The sequence below is a fragment of the Alexandromys fortis genome, unplaced genomic scaffold (assembly GCF_014885135.2).
Source record: "Alexandromys fortis isolate MF-2015 unplaced genomic scaffold, M_Fortis_MF-2015_v1.1 scaffold_100_3062768_6864082, whole genome shotgun sequence".
Taxonomy (NCBI): Eukaryota; Metazoa; Chordata; class Mammalia; order Rodentia; family Cricetidae; genus Alexandromys; species Alexandromys fortis.
Genome location: NW_026067993.1, coordinates 2,785,851 through 2,797,218, shown reverse-complemented (window position 1 = coordinate 2,797,218; position 11,368 = coordinate 2,785,851). Strand labels below are relative to the sequence as shown.

General features: G+C 43.9%; 1 long non-coding RNA gene across 2 annotated transcripts in view; it reads left to right on the top strand.

The window, feature by feature from the left end:
• LOC126512293 (uncharacterized) overlaps window positions 1-9,953 on the top strand; it is a 13,731-nt gene extending 3,778 nt beyond the window's left edge. Inside the window, exons 2-3 of one of the 2 annotated variants that reach the window (XR_007594993.1) lie at window positions 8,138-8,232; window positions 9,036-9,953. This is a non-coding gene — a long non-coding RNA (uncharacterized lncRNA). Of the gene's footprint in view, window positions 1-8,137; window positions 8,361-9,035 lie in introns of both variants that reach the window. The other variant, XR_007594994.1, reaches the window with a different exon arrangement.
• Window positions 9,954-11,368: the final 1,415 nt, after the last annotated feature.

The window sequence follows — 11,368 nt, the reverse complement described above, 5'->3', positions numbered from 1 at the left end:
TCTTCTTCTTCTTCTTCTTCTTCTTCTTCTTCTTCTTCTTCTTCTTCTTCTTCTCCTTCTCCTTCTCCTTCTCCTTCTCCTTCTCCTTCTCCTTCTCCTTCTCCTTCTCCTTCTCCTTCTCCTTCTCCTTCTCCTTCTCCTTCTTCTTCTTCCTCTTCCTCTTTTCCTGAGACAGGGTTTGTCAAGCTTCAGAACCTATCCTGGAACTAGCTCTTAGAGAGCAGGTGGGCCTTGAACTCCCTGAGATCCTGCTACCTCTGTTTCCCAAGTGCTGGATTAAAAATGTGCACCACCACCACCACCTGCTAAAGTTTGCCTCTTTATTCATGTCAGACCCTTCCCTCATTTAAAACTGCTGTAAACATGCCAAGCTAAATCTGTAACCCCAGTACTCGGGAAGGTGGAGGGGAAAGAATTAGCTGTTCAAGGCTGCATAGCCAGTTGGAAGCCAGCCTGGGCTACATGAGGACTCATCTTGGAGAAGCAAACTAAACAGCAACAAACAAAAAGACCAACCTGGATGAGCCCTGCTGAATATTAACCCTTAGACACCAGAGAAGACTCGTGCGTTTTAAGAGTGCAGGGTTAGGAGAGTGCGGGAAGGTGGAGGGCAAAGGAGGAAACTGAGCAACAATGTGGAGGTCTCGGGATAGGAGGGGGACAGACCCAGGCTGAGTCCCAGCTGTCACCTTCTGAAGAAGATGCAGCTGGGTTTTGTTTTCTCCTCCTGCTCAGAGCGGGCTCATTCGCTCTTCATTCATTCATTCTTTGTCATCATCATCATCATTTTTGTCACCATCATCATCTGATCCCCTTTAGCAAACCTCTCCAGCCTGACTCAGAACTTTTCCACGACGATGCTGATTGTCCTTGTTTTCCTCGCCGACTTAGACAGGCCAGGCATATCTGGATTTTAAAATGGAGAAGTGCTGGGGATGGGAACACGCAATCATTTTGGTGTTTTGCATTCGATCACTGTTTTGAATAGCAAGGTTTTCACTTCCTATGAAACCTTAGCATGAGGAAAAGCGGAAACTGGACTATAAAGTGAGAGCGACGTGGGGAGGAAGGAGCCTGGGTGTTTGTAAACGCAGAGCTGCTGGCCTGCCTGCCAGGCTGCTCTCCTGACTAGCTGAGGCTCGGAGTGGAAAAACTTGATTTACGTGTTGTGCCTGCCTCTGTACACCTGACCGTGCACAAACCTATCTGAAGCTGGCTTGGTGGCAGGGAAGACTGGAGAGCGGAAGAATGTGTGGAGGGAGGGCGGACTGGTACTTTTCCATTCACATCCCCACAGTGGCTTTTCTTGTTTATTTCAGCCTCCGCCCGTAGAAACTTTTTCAGCTGCCTGAAATTCAAGTCATTAAACTGTCCCCCGAGGTCAGGCTGCCGAGGCTGGGTGCATGTGTCCTACATGCCAGCGTCTGTGTAGCCTGTGCACACACAAAAGAACACAAACCTGGCTCTGAGGTACACAGAGTGAGGGAGGAGAAAAGGCTGGGCTGGCTGCCCAAAGCTCTTGGTGTCTAATTACAAAGCTGCCTGGAACTGTTTAGAAGGCAAGGGGCAGAGCCACTGTGAGGACTCAGTTTCCTCACCCGTGGGAAGAGAGAAGAATAGCCCAGTGACTTACAGAGTGTCAGGGGGCTGCGGCTTTTACGGCTCTGTATCCAGACGTACATGTGTGCCGCTTTAGAATGGGGGCAGAACAGGTCTGGTGTGTGTCTGGGTCTGGGCGTGGAGTGGGAGGTTAAAATGTAAGCTTCCAAGTAAAGGAAGGCAGTCCTCAAATACTCGCCTTATCAATTTTTAACCAGTTGTAGGCCAAAGTCTCTGATTGTGCTGAGTGAGTCCAAAAGCCAAGGGAAGGTTTCAGATGCTCAGGATCGGAAGAGGCAGGTTCTGAGACACCGTGCCCCCTCACTCACCCCAGCTCATGATCAGAGGTAGCAGGCACTGGAAGCTTTTCTGCCTTTCAATTTTTTGTTATTTTCTTTCTTTTAATATTTTTGTTCGGGAAAACTGTCCCAGTCAGTGAGAAAAAAAGGAGAGCTGTAAGCTGGGTAGTCTTGAAGCCATGGGACTTCTGGTGAATCCGGGAAATACTTCCTGACATAGAGAGGGAGGTATGGACAAGCAAGCAGGCAAGCGAGCAGCTTCCAGAATCTATTAGATCAAACTTGAAAGGAATGACACATACTTTCTATTATTATTTCCTACACATTGTTGCTCTCTGGTCTTAGAAAAAGAAAGGTCTGACGTCTCTTGAGGCCTGATTGTCTAAACAATCTATGGCCGTTTCCTGGCATGGTCAGAAAATAATACAACTCCCTTAATCCCTTAGCATTGCTCTCCCTACCAACCGTCCACCACTTAGACTATCTGAATACGGGACCCGTGTGTAAGGAGGAGTGAAGCCTGAGATTCGTAAGTGTGCTAAAAGTGGGAGAGGCCTTCCCTCTACCCAAGCCAATGTAACAGATCTTATGTCGCTAGAAGTTCACCCTCAGAAAGAATGTATCACATGCACTGTCGCCGAGTTGGACCCAAAGCTCATGCCCAGGCCAGGAACTCACTGTGGTAACTGCGTTGTTCATTAGAGAAAGCAGAAATAGGGTGGGCAGCCTGCTACAGATGCTGTTTTGCATGCCAGTACGAGTGGCATTCTGTTAGTGGTGCGCTCACATGACTGCAAAAAGGCCGTAATTCCCATACAGGTCTTAGGTTTAACCATAGAGTCACACAGTGCTGTGGTTTGCTACTCTCGCGGAGTCTGCAGCATCTTACAAAAAGGCAATTGCATCATTACCCTGTGCACGCTGGTGCTTAAAATGTAAGCTCTGAAATGTGTTTGGCCTTGAGGCAATGACCAACAACAGGTACACCATTTCCAGAGAAAATGGATTTTCTCTGGAAAGTAGACCAGGCTGACCTCAAACTCAGAGATTCACCTGCCTCTGCCTCCTGAGTGCTGGGATTAAAGGTGTGTGCCACCACTGCCCAGCAGTCTAATATTTCTTATTGATATGAAATCAAGAAAGAAGACTCCCTGGGGAAAGGGCTGCATTTAGAACCAGAATGGGAAATAGACTAAATAAAAATGAAACAGGGTAGAGGATGTGAGGTATATAATTCTGAAAACAAAGCTACAGTCAGGGTACTTCCAGGTTACATGGGACCCTAGTGCAGAGCTCTACCAAGGATGGACAGATTTGGGCAATGAAGTAGAATAATATTTCAGATTATTATCTAAAATATAGAATAACCATCCAGACATCCATATAATAGAAATTATTTTTAAACATTAATAAGCAGAAGAAAAAATACAAATAACCAATGCAAAAATCCAAATAATTTATATAGGGGAAGCATGAATCCTAACTCTTTATAGACATTTATTCATCTGTTTACTTATTTGTTCATATGTGTGTATGTGTGTGTGTACACATTTGTCATTGTGTATGTGTGTCTTGTGTGTGTGTATATACACATTTATCATGGTGTGTGTGTTGTGTATATGTGTGTGTAGATTAGAGAATAACTCGCTAAAATCAGTTTTCTCTTTGGATTTCATAGAACCTTTTCCCAAAGATACAGTATGTAAAAACGAGTAAAGGAAAGTTAAAATGAAGAAGTCTGGCAACCCTATCTGAGCCCCATGCAAGAGCACTGCCAGCAATAACAAATCATGTTGATAGTATGTGCCCGTTCTACGATGTGATAAACGTAGGGTTTTATCTTTGTGGTCCTATTTCCATAGTCCATATCTAATCATTAGAAAAACATCAAGCATGCTAGTAGGGACACCCTACAAAAAGTTTGACCAGCGTCGTCTGAAACAAGGCAGGTCAGAGGGAGTACCACAGCCAAGAGCAGCCTAAGTGATATGGCAACCAAACAGAGGAGCATCCTGGATGGGATCATTGAACGGGAAAAGCCATAAGAGAAAAGAAACCCAAGTAAGACTGAATCACGATAGCAACACAGAATGTCGTTTAGAAACATGCTTGTTACTAATTACCAATAGGATGGGAAATTAGGTACAGGGTCACTCTCTGGACCACTTTCTTACTTTTCTGTTAATGAAAAATTATTCTTAGAAATAAAGCCTGTAACTCAAAAAAAGGATATTTATGTGTGATTTTATTTTCATTATTAGAAACCTCCAAATGGTGACCTAGGCATCTATTAAATTCAGATAAGTCCTTATCGTCACTAAGAGTCAAGACACTGTGTTTATTTATTGTTTGCAGTAACTATTTATCCATTCATTCATTTGGTTCTTTGAAACAGGATTTCACTATGTAACCTCACGATCCTCCTGCCTCAGTTCCCAGGGTTCTGTGACCAGAGCTACCAACAATATTATCCAGCTCTTCTAGCTCCTAAATTCTTCTCCTAGCTCCTAAATTGAAAGCCCATCGTCTTTATGTGCCACAGTCTAGATAGCCATGAGATGGCGAAGGCCAGGCGTAGCTATAGGAACAGATGACCCAAGCCTTTTCATCAGTCCACACGCTTAGCATTTCTCTGTGGAAACCCTCCATGGAAACAAAACTCTCAGTAAACCTGCCGTCAATCCATATGGGACACACAGAACCTAGGGCTTTGTTGCTGAAGGTATAGGAGCTCTCAACATCCAGAGGCCTCTTACAGAGTGTCGGGTTTTATTCAATAACTCCAGTGGGACTGTGGGTCATCAGAGTTGTAACTCTGGATGTGAGACGTGAAGATGAGCCATGGACTGAACCCCCAGGCACGAGCTTGCCTTCATTAATCTCATACAACCTCGTAGTCTAAATGGGGAAAGCCTCTGGTTTCACCTTCATTTGATTGAACTGAGCTATATAAGGCTGTTTTCCATACGCCATGCTCTCTAGTCTCATCTTTTTACTCACGAGTTTTATGTTTGCGGAAAATCCAGAAAGGGAAATAGTTTACAAAGGCCACTTAGCCAGTTTATGTGGCTACGTCCCATCAGATCTACACTGAAGCTGTTATTTAGCCTCATTTAGTGAATTGCTACATCGATACGTGTAATGACTTTAGATGTGGCATTAATTCCTAGCTGCTTGTCAGTGACCAGTGGCTTCTAGTTCTGAAGCTCATTCAAGTCAAGTGTCTCTTTTCTACTCTCCTAGCCTCTATGTCAACTGTTTACAGGGTCTTTGTACCCACGCTCACATCCATTGTATATATAACGTTTAAAAATAATTCCTGGAGAAATGCTGGAAGACTTTCTACAGTTCTGCAGTGACTAATACACCTTTTCCAGAAACCTATCTATTCCCATGTGTCAACAATCGTAAACACAGTTGTGCCCTTTGACCCAGTGTTCCACTTCTAGGAATCCACGCTCTGGGTAGAATTAAACTTGCAGGAAAGCAAAATCTTTGAATATATACCTGTTGGCACTGCGTCAAATAGCAAAACTTTAAACAGTGACATGTCTGATCACGACTGGGCTGGTATTAGGCAGAGAATGGTTAAGTAAATTACAAAATATCGAGTCTGAAAATATGTTGAAAAATATCCACGGGGCTGGGTATGTTGGCCTGTGCTTTTAATCTCAGAACTTGGGAGGCAGAGGCTTGTGGATCTCTGTTAGGTCCAGCCAACCTAATCTACAGAGTAAACTCCAGGCTAGCAAGAATGACTTGGTAAGATTTATCTCAAAACAAACAAACAAAACAAGTAAAGAATGAAGTTGGATACACACACATATACCTATTATAGGTCCACATAATATACTTGCAACTATATTTCAAAGTATTTATAGGAAATGGATGAGCTATAAACAAGAGTATACCATTAACAAAATGTGTAAGGTGACTATTTTATGGTAGTAGGATTATGGATTGTTTTTCTTCTAATCTTTGACTTTAAAGATGTCTAATGTCTAGCACCTATCTTGCCAGCTCACACTTAAGACATGGAAAACCCCAAGTAAAGCAGACAGGGAGTTGCTTGTTTTCCAGTTTTGAATATTTGACGTCAAGTGGCAATCACCTCTGTGAGGCTCACAGTGAAAGTGAGAGTTGCCTGTGCACTTCTGGAGAGAGAGGGCCCTCTACTCTGGAGATACCAGCCTCCCCAAGAACGAGCTGCCATCTCTCCTATGGGCATTAACTGGGAAGAATCTGCAGGTCTCTGCCCCCCTCCCCCCGACAGTGTGGGTATCTTGTTGGTTAGGGTTTCACAATATTTGCGAATGTCAAAGGGGTTCCTTGGGGCTGTGCTATCCTGGCAGCTAAATCCCCAAGACCCTCTTGGGTCAACGGGTGGTTGATAGCATGTTTGGCTAGCAAATGCGGGGGTGGGGGGAGAGAAGCAGATAAACTATTTCAGTGTGAGAGAATCACAGAGCTGTTAAGAACTTTGGGGATTACGCCATTATCAGAGTCACTGGTTTTCCAAGAAGGGTATGGAGGTAGATGTCAGGATCTACTAGAAGGTGAGAGCAAGGATCGTGGTTCCAATAAGACTCTGTTAAACTACAGACACAATGGGTTGCTTTTTCATGCATGTACTTCCATGTTCAAGCTCACATGTTCCATTAACCTTTTGTGATATAGACACTGTGCTGAATGAGCAAAGTGTGGGATCCTCACCACAGGTGTTCACCATCTCCTGAAGGTGTAAAGATCCAGAAAGGTGGTGAGACATGGCTTCAGTTATGCAAAAGATGGCACCTGGACGAAAATTGGCCCCATATGTCCTGATAACTTCTCAGAGGTTCTTCCCTGACATGACTCTCATATGAGGGTGAGGCACTGGCTCCCTCTTGACAGCATCGGTTCTTTGAAGTGCTTGATGTAGTATTTATAAAAATCGAGTATAGCCCAACTGCGTCGATGTACCATGAGGTACATCTAACTCTCCACATAGAGAGAGCACTAAAGATGCCCACAGCATCAGCCTTGTCCCCCATCATCAGCCTTTTTGCCCAACTCTCAGACCACAGCAGCACAATTTTATCCCAGGGAGGGTAGAACTTCAGCTTAGCTCTCACTTGCTCTTTCAACCACCTTGAAAAGCCTATTGTCCTGGGCTACATGTTCAGTACCTACTGAGCTCTACCATAAACAGAGATCACCCAGCATTATGTTGTTCTTCTGCTTCACACAACCTCAAGTTACATCCACATCCTGGACTCTAGACTCCAACATTGTTCACAGCAGAAACTGGGCACCATGAGGTCTATTCGTCCAAGGCTAAGTGCACCTCTGCTCTATGGGCATTCCAGAATTTGGGGTCACAAACCTTAGATATTATGCACCAGCCCCGCAACAAGATGTGTTTCCACAGCATCCCAGTCATCAAGACCCAGCCTGCCTCAGGTTGGACATCTCAACCAGGAGCTGTGACTGTTTTCCATAGCCAGGCAAAATAAATTGGATACTGTAGCAGTCAACTTCCCGTCCCTATAACAACTTCGGATACAATAACATTTAAAAAGAAACTGTTTATTCTGGCCAGGTTTTAGAAGTCTCATTCTGGTTCATTGAACTGGTTGTTTGGGCTTTGTGGCAAGGCAGCGTATCATGAGAAAGTGATGCATTCACTGCAAGGTTAGAATGCTGAAAGACAGAGGTCACACCCTTGATGAACTGAAGCCCTCCTAGGAGAGCTACCTCTTAGAGTGTTTCACCTCTAGTGGGATGGAGTCCAGCCTTTAACATATGGCACCGTTGGGAGGCATTCCCAATCCAGACTGCACAGATACTGTGGTACATACATAACGCCCAGATGAGATTTTACAATTAATCGAATGTCTAGCAGCTTTCAGCGTTTAAGCATCTGATTGCTGAGATTAACCTTGCCACTTATAAGCACTGGCAGTAAAATTTCAGCAAAATATTCAACACGAAATCGACAGAAAAAGACTAATAATGATGTTTTAATAAAGGCCATAATTTAGAAATGTTTATTAGGAATCAAGGAAGTGATGCTAAATCAAAAAATGAAGCCCTTTGGGCTCTCTGTCTTCTTTCCAATCCCATACACACAACTTTCTACACCAGACTCCTGTAAGAACCACGCAGTTTCTTCCACTCTGCACCCATAGCCTCCATGCCTTGTTCTCTGTCTTGGATATAAACTCAGGATAAGAGGTACTTCGTTTTTGTTTTCTTAGCATATGCCTGACAGACGATGCTCACTTAGCAAATGTTGATGGAGTTGAAGAAGGAAGAACTGAAAGAGAATTCAGTGTGGAGCCCGAGGACCCAGGTGACAGCGTGAAGCTCCACGGTTGACTAATTCTCTGGATCTCAGTTTCCTGTTCTCTAAAATGGTCATTTCTATCAAGGGCGAACCTAAGAGGCATCTTATGAGGATTAAGGGCAACGGAGAGAAAGGTGATCCAGAAGTTACAGTTCAGAGTGGCTTGGGAATCCTTAACCAGATAACAACTGTTCTAGCCACAGCAAGGCATTCCCTTATTTGATATCACACTCCGAGACCCATATTATTTCTAGAAAAACTGTATTTCAAGTGCCCTGTCTTGACTTTGTAACCATTCTTAAATATGATAATTTCACTTCCTCAAATGCTTTAAGCCTTTAAATACTGGAAGACATACATTGCTGCTAAAGATAAACACTGATCCAAAGAAAAATTTAAAAAGATCATCAGAAAGTCTTTTTGTTCTTGAAATGCAGAATTGGAAATGAACCATTTTCTTGTAGTGGGAACCGAAATCCAGTGTTAGATCCTTGTTTCTGGTACCTTCTTCCCCTTTACTTTAGCTCCTCCCTACGCCTCTTCTATACCCAAATAGGAAAATAGCCGTTGTTTTCAGCTAACCTCACTCTTAGAAAAATGAACAGTGAATTTCCAACTGACTAAGCCTGCGTTCTAAGATCGACAAGGTCACTGCTTACAATGTTTTCAAGCCATTGAAGGGATGAGTGAGTTATCGAAATAATGAGGGAGGATAATTATCTACCCCCGAATCCTCAACGATGGAAAAAATCCTGGTCTAGCTCTATCCCATGAGAGAATCTCTAAATCTATCCCTTTTATCTCTACAGCAAATACAGAGCCATCCCCAGGACGTGACAGTAAATAGAAGAGGATCTTCATACGGATTAAAGGAAATATCAGCAGTGGTATTTAAGGGGGAGAGTCAACCACTAGCGGAAGAAGGCAATGATAAAACAAGTAAAACAATGGATGTTTGACATCTGCTATGGTGTAAATTCAAAAGACTAACCACTCTAAAACCCACCTTGTGGGGCTGGAGAGATGGGTAAAGTGCCTAATGCATGAGCATGAAGACCTGAGCTCGGATCCCCAGCAGTCATGCGAAAATCCTGGCATGGTGGTGTGAATCTATAACCTGGTGTACGTCTGAGGACAGAGAAGAAGGTAGACAGAGTCAGGCTCTTCCTCAGATTGCTGACCAGCCAGTCTGGTCAGTTGTTGAGCCCTGAGTTCACGGAGAGACTCTGTCTCAAAATATAAGAGGGAGATCATTCAAACAAGACACCTTGTGTTGCCTTCTGATCTCCACACCACGTGTGTGCACACATACTCCCATGCAGATGCATGCATATCCCCCCAAACACACACACACACACACAGTTATTCCACACCCACACAAAAGCCAGTCACTGTGGAGTACATCTGTAACCTCAGTGCTGGTGGATGTGTGAAGACAGCCAAATCCCCGGAGCTCAATGACCAGCAAGCCTAGACGAATTAATGAACTCTGGATTTAGGGAAAGAACCTCCCTCAAAAGATAGGACAGAGGACAGTCATGGAAGATCATGGAAGATACTCAAGGATCAATCCCTAGCTTCCACATGCGTACGACGGACATGCATGCATAATGTGTGTATGCTCATGTGAACATATACACATATGTTCATGTATATGAACACTCACGTTTATGAACCACACTCACAGAAAATAAAACTAAATAAATAAAATAATAATTTAGAAGGCCTCCCTTTTCCCTCTTTTCCTCCATTTCTTTTCCTTAAAGGTTGACTCCAAACTCACCATGTAGCCTAGACTGGCCTTGTAGACCTGACGTCCCTTCCTCTACCTCTCAAGTTCTGAGATTAAAGGTGTGTGCCACCATCTCAGGCCAATCCCCTGTGTATAGTCTACAATAAGTACCTAAATGGGACAGAAAGTTGAGGGTATTTCACAAGTATGGATTCACAGCACCTCCAAAGGGCTGAGGTGGCGGCTATAGCATGGCATGAGAACTCCCACAGTTTGGAGCTTGCATGCAGTACTTACCAGTCTGGTCGCACCAAGTCCACAATTAATAGGACTTTTTTGGGGATTCTGAGAGGTAAAGCAGCAAGAATATTGATGTATATGTATATAGACTGAAAAATGAAGATGGGCGCACTGGGACAGAAATTAGGATCCTGGAAATGCCCATATCGAGCAAGGACAGCCATCTCCCACTATGGTTCCATTTTCTCCTCTTTCCACTTTTCTCATCCCCAACACCTTCCACCCAACTGTACTTGTGGGCCCCTTATTCCCACCCCAAACTAACTATATTTAGGTTGAGCAAAGCAGAGGAACTATCATGACAAGGTCTGTCCTTCTCAACACTGGAAGCTGAGCTTAGTACTGTTTGATTTATGGAGTCTAGAACAGAAACATGGACAAACTAATCACATTCCACATTTCCCCAGTTGAACACTGACGTGGTCGTACTTTTTCAGCATGGGATTCACCACAGACACGTATCTTCAGGACTTACTAAATCAACAACCATGAGAGTCAAAACCACAAAAGTTAATTATGAACTTTACACCGAGTATACACTGAATTCTAGACTAGAGTTAACTAGTACAAAAAGCACAGACACATCCCTGAAGAAACTCATGTTCTACACGAGGAGACACACATTCACAGATTGAATCCTGCCAAATTGTGACAACTGGGATACGGGAGATAACCAGAGCACTGAGACTAGGGAAGGCCACAATTCACCCAGGCAGACAGGGATAGCTGGGAAGTAAACATTTTAATATGAGATTTAGAGGAGGAGGCTGCACTTGCCAGGCCCAAAGTGAGAGAGAGCCTGGTAAGGCCAAGGAAACAGGAGCGAAACATTTCAAAGCACAAATTCATGGTATGTTCAAACAGCTGAAAGGCACGGGAGTAAAGTGAGCTGGGGGAGAATCAGGAGGGAACTCATGTGGGGCTTCACAGATCACGCTTAGGACAGGTTATTCCAAATGTTTAATGAGCTCATGTGAGGGTTTGTAGCAAGACGGTAACAAGATCTGACTTTTGTTTTCAGAAAGTGCTGTCTGAATTTGCTTAGTAGTACTGTGCTAAAGCACCATGACCGAAAGCAGTGCAGGAAGGAAAGGCTTTATTGGACTTAGA